Source organism: Oryctolagus cuniculus, chromosome 16, assembly GCF_051225735.1.
Source record: "Oryctolagus cuniculus isolate XC-2025 breed Fujian yellow rabbit chromosome 16, ASM5122573v1, whole genome shotgun sequence".
Classification (NCBI taxonomy): Eukaryota; Metazoa; Chordata; class Mammalia; order Lagomorpha; family Leporidae; genus Oryctolagus; species Oryctolagus cuniculus.
Window position 1 is genome coordinate 51,806,771 of NC_142882.1, and position 12,595 is coordinate 51,819,365.

Here is a 12,595-nt window from a genome sequence, read left to right on the forward strand (position 1 = left end):
GATTTTCCATCTGCTGGTTCACTCCCCAAATGCCCATAACAGCTGGAGCTGCACCAATCCAAAGCCAGAGTTTCCTACAGGTCTCCCACGTGGGTGCAGGGGTCCAAGGACTTGGGCCAACTTCTACTGCTTTCCCAGGCCATAGCAGAGAGCTGGATCAGAAGTGGAGCAGCCGGGACTCAAACCAATGCCCATATGGGATGCCGGCACTGCAGGCCGGAGCTTTACCCGCTATGCCACAGCACCGCACCGGTCCCTGAATGAACAAGTTTTAAAATACAGAAGCAGGACGGCCCAGCTCCGGGTGTTGCAGCCGTTTGAGGAGTGACCCAGCGGATGGAAAACCTTTCCTTCTCTCCCTCTGTAACTCTACCTCTCAAATAAATTTTTAAAAAATCTTAAAAAAAAAAAAAAAAAACACAGAAGCAGCGCACATACTCACGCAATTTAACACTTTGTTTTACTTTCTAGTAAACAGAAAAATCATCCCAAGGATATATTTATTCCAAAGAATTCATTCCCAGAGATATTTTAAGAAAAGCCACACACAATGAATAAACCAAGTAAGGCATAATATGCGTTTTTTTTTTTTTTATTACATATACTTAATAAGCCAGCAACATTTCTCGAGATCTTAGAAGGTGTTTTCTACGAACTCCTTGCCAGGGAACAATTCACAGGATTCTCCTGCATCTTCTCATATTGCTATGTCTAGAAATATGGTGCTGGTGCCGCAGCTCAGTAGGCGGAGGGGCTAATCCGCCTTGCGGCACCGGCACACTGGGTTCTAGTCCCGGCCGGGGCGCCGGATTCTGTCCCGGTTGCCCCTCTTCCAGGCCAGCTCTCTGCTATAACCCAGGAGTGCAGTGGAGGATGGCCCAAGTGCTTGGGCCCTGCACCCCATGGGAGACCAGGAGAAGCACCCGGCTGCTGCCATCGGATCAGCGCGGTGCGCCGGCTGCAGCGGCGGCCATTGGAGGGTGAACCAACAGCAAAAGAAGACCTTTCTCTCTCTGTCTCTCTCTCTCACTGTCCACTATGCCTGTCCAAAAAAAAAAAAAAAAAAAAAGTATGCTAAGTTCAGTACAGTGGGCTCCGGGAGTTTACTGGGTGTGGAAACGAGGTGTGCACCACCTGGCACTGGTCCAGCAGTGACATCACCACTCAATTCCAGTGGCAGCAATGTCTCCACCTCGTACATGTAAGCGAAAGCAGGGCAGACACTCAGCAGCAGCCCCACGTGTGCGTGAAGAGGCCATCCCGTGTCTGCCCCAGCGGGCCGCTCACAGGCCTCAGCTGCTCACACCCTCCCACAGGAATGCTGCCCATGGCTGAGGATTTTCCTTCTTGTCCCTATCCCCCCCCCCCCACCTGTGACATTCACACAGCAAAACCAGTCCCATTCAAAATGGTTTGTCAGTATATTTCCTGGTACTTAACTTGTTGAAACTTTTTTTTTTAAAGATGTATTTGAAAGGCAGAGTTAGGAAAGGGAGGCAGAGAGAGATCTTCCATCTGCAGTTCACTCCCCAAATGACTGCAGTGGCCAGGCCTGGGCCACACTGAAGCCAGGAGCTTCTTCCAGGTCTCCCATGTAGGTGCAGGGACCCAAGCACTTGGGCCATTTTCTACTGCTTTCCCAGGCCATTAGCAGGAAGCTGGATGGAAAGTGCAGCAGCCAGGAATCAAACTGGCGCCCAAATGGGATACTGGCCTTGGAGGTGGCAGCTTAACCTGCTATACCACACTGCTGCCTCTGTTTAAGCTTTATAAGAAAAATCTCGACCATTCTCATCTTAAATCTTAAAGCAGACCAGTTACCTTCTTAATTTTTTAAAGAACTTTTTAAGTCATTAGTTTCTTTCTTCTGAAGGTTTTTAAAAAACACTAATAAATTAGTAAACCTAACAGAAATAATAAAAGGGCTGGTTGTTTGTTTACCAATAAAATGGAAATGAGAAATGATACAAAAATAAATCTCTTGATTCCATTTTCCATCAGTGTTTTAAGTACTTCAAATGTCCCTACATCATTCTACTGACAAGAATATGCCCTCAGGCCGGCGCCGTGGCTCAATAGGCTAATCCTCCACCTTGCGGCGCCGGCACACTGGGTTCTAGTCCCGGTCGGGGCGCCGGATTCTGTCCCGGTTGCCCCTCTTCCAGGCCAGCTCTCTGCTATGGCCAGGGAGTGCAGTGGAGGATGGCCCAGGTGCTTGGGCCCTGCACCCCATGGGAGACCAGGAAAAGCACCTGGATCCTGGCTCCTGCCATCGGATCAGCGCGGTGCACCGGCTGCAGCGGCGGCCATTGGAGGGTGAACCAACGGCAAAGGAAGACCTTTCTCTCTCTGTCTCTCTCTCTCACTGTCCACTCTGCCTGTCGAAAAAAAAAAAAAAAAAGAATATGCCCTCAGATACAGTTGGTCGAGGTGTGCATAGTTATATATGTATATATAGTTATATAATTATAACTATATGTAGCATATAATATACATGAGGTGTGTATATAGTTCCCAATTTTCAAATGCTTTGATCAGATCTCCTTACATGGAGTCGTGTGCCCTTGTCCAAATACTTACACTGTAGAATTCTTCAGCCTGTAAACATTTGATGTTGATAAACGTCAAGTCATCACGCAGACCAGAGTTCCATTCAGACACCCACCCCACACGTGAGTGCTGCCTCCGCAGGGGTGCACTGCAGCCAAGCAGCGAGATCAGTCCGTGAGGCCCCGCATGCCTTGTTCACGTCTCACGACCGACCCGGCTGGCGGCTGCTACCAGCAGACTCCCCGGACATGAGGCAGCCAAGTCGGAGGTCCAGCAGCTGCCCAGAGTCATGGACCGACTGGAGACACAGCGGGGCTTCACATTCGGGCTTCTCTATCTCCTAAGCCAGGTTCACAAGAAAACCACGTATGCGTTCTTTCTACCAGAACAGATGTGCTTTGATGTGTACACAGAGCTGCCAAAAATACACACAGAGCTCTTAAGAAAAATGCCCCATAGAACTCGCACTGGAGGAGGGGCCGCTTTCCCTGGCCCGTCACTCCACTCTTCACTGGCCTTGGTATGACTTCCTGAGTCACAGGGAATTTCTCATGTGAAGCTGGCAAGCTTAAGCCTGTGATCGACACGCTACAGAGGGCGTGCAAAGACAGTCCATGAAAGTGCTCTTTCTTTTGAAGACTGAGGATGACCTTGGAACAAGGACTGGAAAGCAACAGGCCGGCTGCCTCGCCGGCACACGCACTGGAGTCGCTCTGCAACTCAGAACTCGAGGGTTTCAATCTAGTTTTCATCTGGCTGTTCCTGAGACTTCTCCTTAAGCCATGTATCAGTGCAATCAAATCTGTAAACATCCACCTGTGTGCCCTCGTACAAATACTAGAAATTTACACGACAGAATTTCTGGTCAAAGAGCACAAACTTTGGGGCCGGCGCTATGGCATAGCAGTGAAGCCACCACTGCAGTGCTGGCATCCCATATGGGCACAGATTCTAGTCCTGGCTGCTCCACTTCCAGTCCAGCTCTCTGCTATGTATGGCCTGGGAATGCAGTGGAGGATGGCCCAAGTGCTTGGGCCCCTGCATCCCCGTGGGAGACCTGGAAGAAGCTCCTGGCTCCTGGGTTCAGAATTGGGGAGTGAACCAGTGGATGGAAGACCTCTCAAATAAATAAATCTTTTTAAAAATTAAGTCTTGGCCAATTTTACTTTTTAAACATAAGGATGGGGCCGGCGCTGTGGCACAGCGGGTTAACATGCTGGCCTGAAGCGCTGGCATCCCACATGAGCGCCGGTTCTAGTCCTGGCTGCTCCACTTCCAATCCAGCTCTCTGCTATGGCCTGGGAAGGCAGTGGAAGATGGCCCAAGTGCTTGGGCCCCTGCACCCATGTGGGAGACAGGAAGAAACTCCTGGCTCCTGGCTTCAGATCAGCACAGCTCGAACCATTGCGGCCAACTGGGGAGTGAACCATCGAATGGAAGACCTCTCTCTCTCTACTTCTCCTCTCTGTGTAACTCTGACATTCAAATAAATAAATAAACCTTTAAAAAAACATAAGGATAAGGTCTAGATATTTTATTTCACTACAAATATCCATATGGTGGTGTTCTGAACAATGCAGGTTCACATGTTTTTGGTTGGTTTGGTGGTGATAAAGACCTTTGTAATGGTCGGATTAAATCTCACGTTTAACCTGCCCAGATCTGCCCCACACTGTTTCATCACGACTGTGTATCTGTTTCCTGGGCCCTGTTCCAGAAAGAATTTTATGCTACTTACAAAATAGATAATCCAGAAAGACCAAACAAAGGGTGTAGAAATAAGGCCATAGGGGCCTCACAAGGAAGAATGAACCCCAAACTGCTGCTACGGCACCAAGTTGGCACCGAGTGTCCTGGCAGCCTGTAATAATAAAGTAAGAACCTGTTGCATGATTCACACCTACCTTGAAAGAGAGAAGCTATTCATGTGCTTAGTAAAAACTACTTCTTGGGGCTAGTGTTACGACACGGCGGGTTAAACCATGTCCTGCAGCGCCAGCATCCCATGTGGGCGCCAATTCAAGTCCTGGCTGCTCCACTTCCGAACCAGCTCCCTGCGAATGCACCAGGGAAGGCAGTGGAGGGTGGCCCAACTGCTTGCCCCCACACCTACGTTGGAGACCCAGAAGAAGCTCCTGGTTTTGGCCTACTTTTCCTGGCAATGGCCCCAGTGAGTAACTTCCAGATGTTTCCAGAGGACACTCACAGCACAGGCACCATCCTTAAAAGCTCCCGCAGGGACCCAGAGCCTTGAAAGCACAGCCTCAGCTGCTCCCTGGTCTGCAGGGTATGAGAGAGACCACAGCTCTGAGAACGCCCAGAGCAGGAGCTGCTGCAGCTCAAAGGCAAACCCCCCAGCATCCTGACCAAAGGCGGCTGCTGCTCTGCTGATCTGGGAGGCAGTGGGGGAGACAGGAGGAATAAACCCAACATGAAGGCAAGCGGGCACTTTGAGAGACGTCAGGGAAGCTTTTTAGAAAAGGAACAGTGGCTGGTAGAGAAAGGCTTAAAGCACCAAACTGTAACACAAATACACAGAGTTTTAAGTTCTTTCCTGACTGGGACAAACACAGAAGCAAGAGAACTTTTCAAATAGGAACCGCAGAATTAGAAGCAAACGGGGGGGGGGGGGGGGGGGGGGGGCGCGCGCGGGGCGGGGAGACAGCGCTGTGCCAGTGCCGACATCCCATATGGGCACAGGTTCAAGTCCCGGCTGCTCCACTTCCAATCTAGCTCTCTGCATTGGCATGGGATAGCAGTAGAGACAGCCCAAGTCCTTGGGCCCTCGCACCCTCATGGGAAACCTGGAAGAAACTCCTGGCTTAGGACTGGCACAGCTCCAGCCATTGTGGCCATCTGGGGAATGAACCAGTGGATGGAAGACCTCTCTGCCTTTCTGTAACTGCCTTTCAAATAAATGAATAAATCTTAAAAAAATAAATAAATAAATAAAGCAGCAAACTGAGTTTACCTGCACCACGAGAGACATGCACTCCTGGCAACAGCTCCTAAAACTCAAGCTGCCCCGTCTGATGCCTGACACTTGAGGACGACAATGCTGCCAAGCACCTGGCTTTCTCTGCTTCCATTTCACTGCCCATAACTGACTTCCCCTCTGGGAACAGAAGGTAGCTCACACTAACATTGCCTGCTTGACAGTCATTTAATCAGCTGTCCAGTGTAATTCATTTTTATACGGGATCCGTGTTTCAGGTTCTCCATCCCCTGCGTGCACGACTGAGCGGTCAGAACAATGGCTGCACGGAGTCTCTCCCACCTGTGAGTTCTGACCTCTGAGCTCTGGCCTGAGGGAGGACCCGTCAGCACTGCCCTTTATTCTCACACACCCCTGCACTGCGGCTCGTGCTCAGCTGCACCGTCCTGAACCCCACATTCTTCAGGGATGAAGGACATTCACAGGATACAAGTTGCTTCCCAGTGGACCTCTGCCAGATGCCTACGGGCCAAACTTCCTCTGGACTTCTTGGCACACTCGAGGCCATGGCTTGAAATAACAGGAGAACAAAGCTGCTCAACTCAAAGTTTGCGTAACTGGCGAAGGCTGCCAGTGAGTAATTCCTAATCATCTATAGTGAAGAGATACAAGGAAGAGCAAACACTAGGGTTAAGTGTATTTACTTTGTGGGGAACAACATCTAAGACATCACAAAGGCACGGAGACACCCATGCCGGCCAGCGAGCGCAGCCTGCAGGAAGCTGGCAGGCCGCCAGTGTCTCTGTTTGGCTTGTAAAATCTGTCCTCCTGGGGGTCTTTGCTGTTGTTTTTAAATGGATTTTGGTCTGGAACAGAAACTAAGTTTACTCAACTCCATGACCTGAACAAAATGCTCTTTATTTATTTATTTTAAAGAAGACAGATGCCGTTTCTCAGCGTAACTGAGTGGCCCGTTTGCTCGCAGCGTTTCGCTGGAAGCTGTTTACCAACAAAAGCGCTTTCCCACCACGCAGGATCCCGAGGGGGCACAAGCGTTACCTGGGGTAAAAACCCCTTTCAGCTCATGAAATTACCTTCCTCAAGAGAACCTAATCCGGCGCATGCCTGCAACGGTGCTCACCGATCTCGTCTCCCTCAGCAGGCAGAGATCGCAACGGTGAAGTCGCACTGGCATCCTGGAGCCTCCTGGCAAGACGCCAAAGAGCTTATCAAAACGATCGCGACAGCCCTTGCTGCCAGCCCCCTGCAAGCTGCCAAGCCCAGCCAGCTACGGCGGCGGCCGAGCCAACTCCAGCTCACGCTCCGCTCCGCTGGCTGCCAGTTCCTTCTTCCCTCCTGTCTGAGCGTTTCTGAATGGAGCATTTCCTGTCGTTTATAAACGCAAAGTTTGCCAGTGAAGAACTGCGCTGGCCAGCTGGTAGGCAGGGACTGGAGACTTTTTGTCTGTTGGAAGAACCAACTCTTTGGCTCTACTGGAAAAAAATCAACCTGGCACATTCCAAGGAGAAGGGAATACGGGGGTGGGGGTGGGGGTGGGGGTGTGGAGACACAGGGGGCAAAGTTCTGGAACGGAACAGAGGCAAGGGATTTATCCCGAGACGCAGCCCTCTACTGTCACGTGCGTGGAAAACTGAACTCTAGAAGCAAGAGGAAGTGGGGCACAAAAATAGTCAGTTTCCTCAACACTTAGCCACCAGAACCTTACCGGCAGGCAACACTCATTTAAGATGAAGGCAGCCTCACTGTCAACCCACAGAGCAGCAAGGACAGACGCGCCCGCCGCGTAATCTGATTTCTGAAGCAGCAGGCGTCTCACCAGCGTAGGCAGCGGCACGCCTGAGGAACATCTGCAGCGTGCACACAGCAAACACCTGTCAACTCTTTCTTCTCCAACCCAAGTTGTAAAGAAGTGTCACAGTCCAGACGCACCTACAATCCCGCGCCCTTCAGCAAGAAGGGAGAAGCCATGAGAAATCACCTTTAAAAAGCAATAAGCAAAGGAACTGACAAAGCTTTCGAAAATTTAACTACTGCCTTTAAAGACAGCGGTTTACTTTTATTTCAAAAACTGGCCGCCAGGGCCACGGAACACGTTAACTTCAGGAGCCACCCCTGGCCAGTGTGTGTCTGTGTGTGCCTTCTAAGGCTGCCAGTGAATGCCTGCAACGTCAGGTACAATGTTTTCTCCCAGACACACATACCTGTGATAACCCTTCATTTACAAGTCGGGCACTGAAGACACTAACACACTGGGGTCTCAGAAAGCTCACGGAGGGATCGGTGTTTAGAATGGCAGTCAGGGTACTCAGATTCTGACTCCAGCTTCCTGCTTGGGTCCCTACCACTCACATGGAAGCAACAGACTGAGCTCCGGGCTCCTGGCCACGGCCCGGCCGGGTCCTAGCTGTTGCAGGCATTTGGGGAGTGAACAGGCAGACAGGCATGTTGTCACTCTGTCCCCTGGAGAGGCTGTCCCTCAGGTTCCTTTGCAGTCAGACATGGCCAGGTGTCTGGGAAGCATGAGGCGCTGTCCTCAGGCACGGCCTTACATGAGGATGTATGATCCTCTGTCCTCCCTGGCTGGAATCAGAACCAATACTGGCGAGTAAGCAGCCATCCGGGTCCAGGGATGACTGCCAAACACACAGAGCCCACAGCAGCCTTGCGCTGCCTAACCTTAAACTCTACTCACTACAAAGCACAACTCACTCAAGCCAATTTTTTCTTCTTGTAACAGACAGCCAGACTTAATCAATGTAAAAGAAAACAAGTAAAAATGGTCAGTGTGTGACCTGAATAAATGTTAGCAAAGGATACCAAACCCGTTCCCTAGGCACTGCTGGCAGCTTGTGCCACACAAGTGGAAACAGCACCACTAACACACAGGAAAGGGAGCCATCTGCACCCTACAGGCAGACTTCCCGGGACCAGTGATGAGACAACCGGACATCATTTGCCTCCTGACGCCACACACGAAAAAACTGCTCCAGCCCCCGAGGCCCCAAGGGGGCTACAGCCTAACCCTAACCATGCACAGGCAATCAGACAGATCCAACCTAAAGGGCATTCCATCAACCACTGGCCCGTGTGGAGGGGGGCACAGGCTGTTGTTCCTATAGCGACATGACAACTAAATACAACACTTGGGCCCATGCCACCTTGTGGAAGAGCAGGATGGAGATCCTGGCTTCTGGCTTCAGCCTGGCCCAGGCAAGCCCTATCTTTTGGGGGTATTTGGGAAGGGAACCAGTAGGTCAAAGATCAATTGCTTTCTCTCTCTGTGTGTTATGCCCTTCAAGCAAAATAAAAAGTTTTTTAAAAAGATAAGTTTATTTTGGTACAAAAGAATTATGAGTTTATAAAACACATATTGTGTGTGTTATAGTTTTTATATATTAGTTTTTTATAAAATGTGAATATTTTTCTTTCATTTTTTTTTTAAAAAAGAGTAATTTGAAAGGCAGAGTGACAGAGAAAGGGAGAGAGAGGAGAAGGGAGGAATCCTCCATCCACTGGGTCACTCCCCAAGTGCCCACACCAGCAGAAAGCAGGAGCCCAGAGCTCCATGTGAGGCTCCCAGGCAGGTAGCAGAGACCCAAGCACTTGCCAGGTCTCCCAGGCTGCAACAGCAGGAAGCTGTGACTGAAGGCAGAGATGGGATTCAAAGCAGGCAGTGCAATGATGGGCTTTAACCACTGTGCCAAAGGCCCAGCCCTTTGGAACACTTCTGTCCCCTCATGTAGACGACTAATCACCCTCCCAGCAGGATCCGACAGAACCGCCCTTCTCAGCATCTCAGCCTGGGAGCGCCTCCTACAACTCAGGGCTACCTCCAGGTGTGAAGTAACAGATTCCATCACTTCATTACCTAGAACAGAGGGAAGCACACACTCGAGTTCCGCCAAGAACACCCCGTATTCTACTCCTTTAAGGACGGAGCAGTCAGGAGCTGCCCCGTGGCACCACCTGCAGTGCCAGCATCCGCTATGGAGTGCCAGTCAGCTTCTGATCCAGCTCCCGGCTAATGTGCCTGTGAAAGACAGCAGAGGATGGCCTAAGGGCTTGGGACCCTGCCATCCACAGGGGAGACCCAGATGGAGCTCCCGGCTCCCAGCATCAGCCTGGCCCAGCCCTGTCTGTCACAGTCATCTGGGGGAGGGAACCAGCAGATGGAAGACCTAACTCTGCCTCTAAGTTTTCAAACTAAAAAAAAGATGAGGCGGATCTTTCGCTTGTCCTGCAGCCATCAAGTGCTCTCAGTGGCCCCTGCTGCCGTCTTGCTACCTCCGTGTGGGTGACTTCCGAGTCCCCCAGTCTCATTTCCATTTCTGCTTGCACCTGTTTAATGTAGTTTCCATGGCTTGGGACAAACAGATCACCTACTCCACTGAGATCTTCCTTACACGTACCCAGCTCACATTCCTGAGTATGTAAACATCACCGACCCCCTCCTATTGCCAAAATAAAATGGATATTTGTTTAACACAGACATTTAAGACTGTACTCTAGGGGCTGGTATTGTGGTACACTGGGTTAAGCTACAGCCTACAATGCTGCCCCCCCCCCCCACAGGTGCTGGTTCAAGTCCTGGCTGCTCCACTTCTGCTCCAGTTCCCCATTAATGTGCTTGAAAAAGCTGTGGAAGATGGCCCCACTGCTTGGGTCCTACCACCAAAGCAGGAGACCCAGATGAAGATCCTGGCTTTGGAATGGCCCAGCCCTTGCTGTTGCAGCCATTTAGGGAGTGAACCAGTGGATGGAACATCTCTGCAAAACAATCTTTGAAAAAAAAAAACAAAAATTAAACTCTGGAAATACAAATTTTTCTTTTTTAAAAATATTTATTTGAAAGGCAGAGTTACAGATAGGCAGAGGCAGAGAAAGAGGTCTTCTATCCACTAGTTCACTCCCTAGATGGTCTAAATGGCTGGAGCTGTGCTGATCCAGAGCCAGGAGCCTCCTGCAGGTCTCCCACGAGGGTGCAGAGGCCCAAGCACTTGGGCCATCTTCCACTGCCTTCCCAGGCCATAGCAGAGAGCTGGATCAGAAGTGGAGCAGCCGGGGCTCACCATATGGGATGCTGGCACTGCAGGGGCGGCTTTACCTGCTACTCCACAGCGCTGGCCCCATAAGTTCTTTTTTTATTTTTTATTATTATTATTATTTTTTTTTTTTGGACAGGCAGAGTGGACAGTGAGAGAGAGAGAGAGAGACAGAGAGAAAGGTCTTCCTTTGCTGTTGGTTCACCCTCCAATGGCCGTCGCGGCTGGTGCGCTGCGGCTGGTGCGCTGCAGCTGGTGCACTGCGCTGATCCGATGGCAGGAGCCAGGTACTTATCCTGGTCTCCCATGGGGAGCAGGGCCCAAGTACTTGGGCCATCCTCCACTGCACTCCCTGACCACAGCAGAGAGCTGGCCTGGAAGAGGGGCAACCGGGACAGAATCCGGTGCCCCAACCGGGACTAGAACCCGGTGTGCCCGCGCCGCAAGGCAGAGGATTAGCCTAGTGAGCCGCGGCGCCAGCTCCCATAAGTTCTTATGTCGACTTCTATTAAAACATTCTTAGGGCTGGTGCTGTGGTGTAGCAGGTAAAGCCACCACCTCTACCAATATCCCATATGCATGCTGGTTCGTGTCCTGGCTGTTCCACTTCCAATTTAGCTCATTGCTAGCAGTCTGGGTAAAGAAGCAGAAGATGGCCCCAAGTACTTGGGCCCCTGCCACCCATGTGGGAGACTGGAAGAAGCTCTTGGCTTCAACCTGGCCCAAGTGCTGGCTGTTGCAGCCATCAGGGGATTAAACCAGAGGATGGAAGATCTCTGTGTAAATCTTTCAAAAATAAATAAATACAGGGCCAGTGCTGTGGCAGAGCAGGTAAAGTGGCTGCCTGCAGGGCCGGCATCCCATATGGGTGCCAGTTCGAGTCCCAGCTGCTCCACTTCGATCCCGCTCTCTGCTATGGCCTGGGAAAGCAGTGGAGGATAGCCCAACTCCTTGGGCCCCTCACCTGCACAGGAGACCTGGAGGAAGCTCCTGGCTCCTGGTCATTATGGCCAGTTGGGAAGTGGACCAGGGGAGGGAAGACCCTCCCTCCCTCTGCTTTTCTATTTAACTCTGACTTTCAAATAAATAACTAAATCTTTAAAAAAATAAAATAAAATAAATACATCTTTAAAAACACACAAACAGGGCCAGTGCTATGGCATGGTAGGTTAAGCCTCCACCTGCAGTGCTGGCATCCCACATGGGTGCTGGTTCAAGTCCTGGCTGCTCCAATTCTGATCCAGCTCCCTGCTGATGCACCTAGGAAATCAGTGGAAGATGGCCCAACTTTTGGGCCCCAGCACCCACATGGGAGACCCAGAAGAAGCTGCTGGCTCTCGGCTTCTACCTGGTCCAGCCAGGGGCCATTGCGGACATTTGGGGAGTGAACCAGTAGATGGAAGATCTCTTTCCTTCTCTGTATTTCTGTCTTTTAAACAAACATTTAAACAAACAAAAACATTCTTAATTTTCTAACACAGGAATCCAATATATAAAACCACACCAGTAAATCAGAAAATTATACAGTCTTTTACTAGGTTATTAAAAAAAGTAGTTCCTGGGGCCAGCACTGTGCTGTAGCGGCTAGAGCTGCCACCTCCAGTGCCGGCATCCCATTATTCGAGTCCCGACTGCTCCACTTCTGATCCAGCTCTCTGCTATGGCCAGGGAAGGCAGTAGAAGACGGCCCAAGTCCTTGGGCCCCTGTACCTGTGTGAGAGACCTGGAAGAAGCTCCTGGCTCCTGACTTTGGATCAGCACAGCTCCAGCCATTGTGACCATTTGGGGAGTGAACCAGTGGGTGGAAGACCTCTCTCTCTTTGCCTCTGTGTAACTCTGCCTTTCAAATAAATAAATAAAAATTAACAAAAAGGAAACCCAGGTCCCTAGCAATTCCCTCTGGGAACATTCACTACTGATGTCTCAGGGTGCCTTCCTAGACCAGCGCCTGGGACGCACGGGCTGCAGCGCTGGAAGCATCAGCAGCAGGCGGGGCGGCTCACCGACTAGGGACCTGAGGGACACACAGAAAGCTGGCTCAGGGCAG

At 50.8% G+C, this 12,595-nt stretch overlaps 1 protein-coding gene across 9 annotated transcripts in view; it reads right to left on the bottom strand.

Moving 5' to 3' along the window:
* The window catches only part of IGF2BP3 (insulin like growth factor 2 mRNA binding protein 3), a 136,144-nt gene that overhangs the window by 9,878 nt on the left and 113,671 nt on the right, over positions 1 to 12,595 (bottom strand). The window lies entirely within an intron of this gene.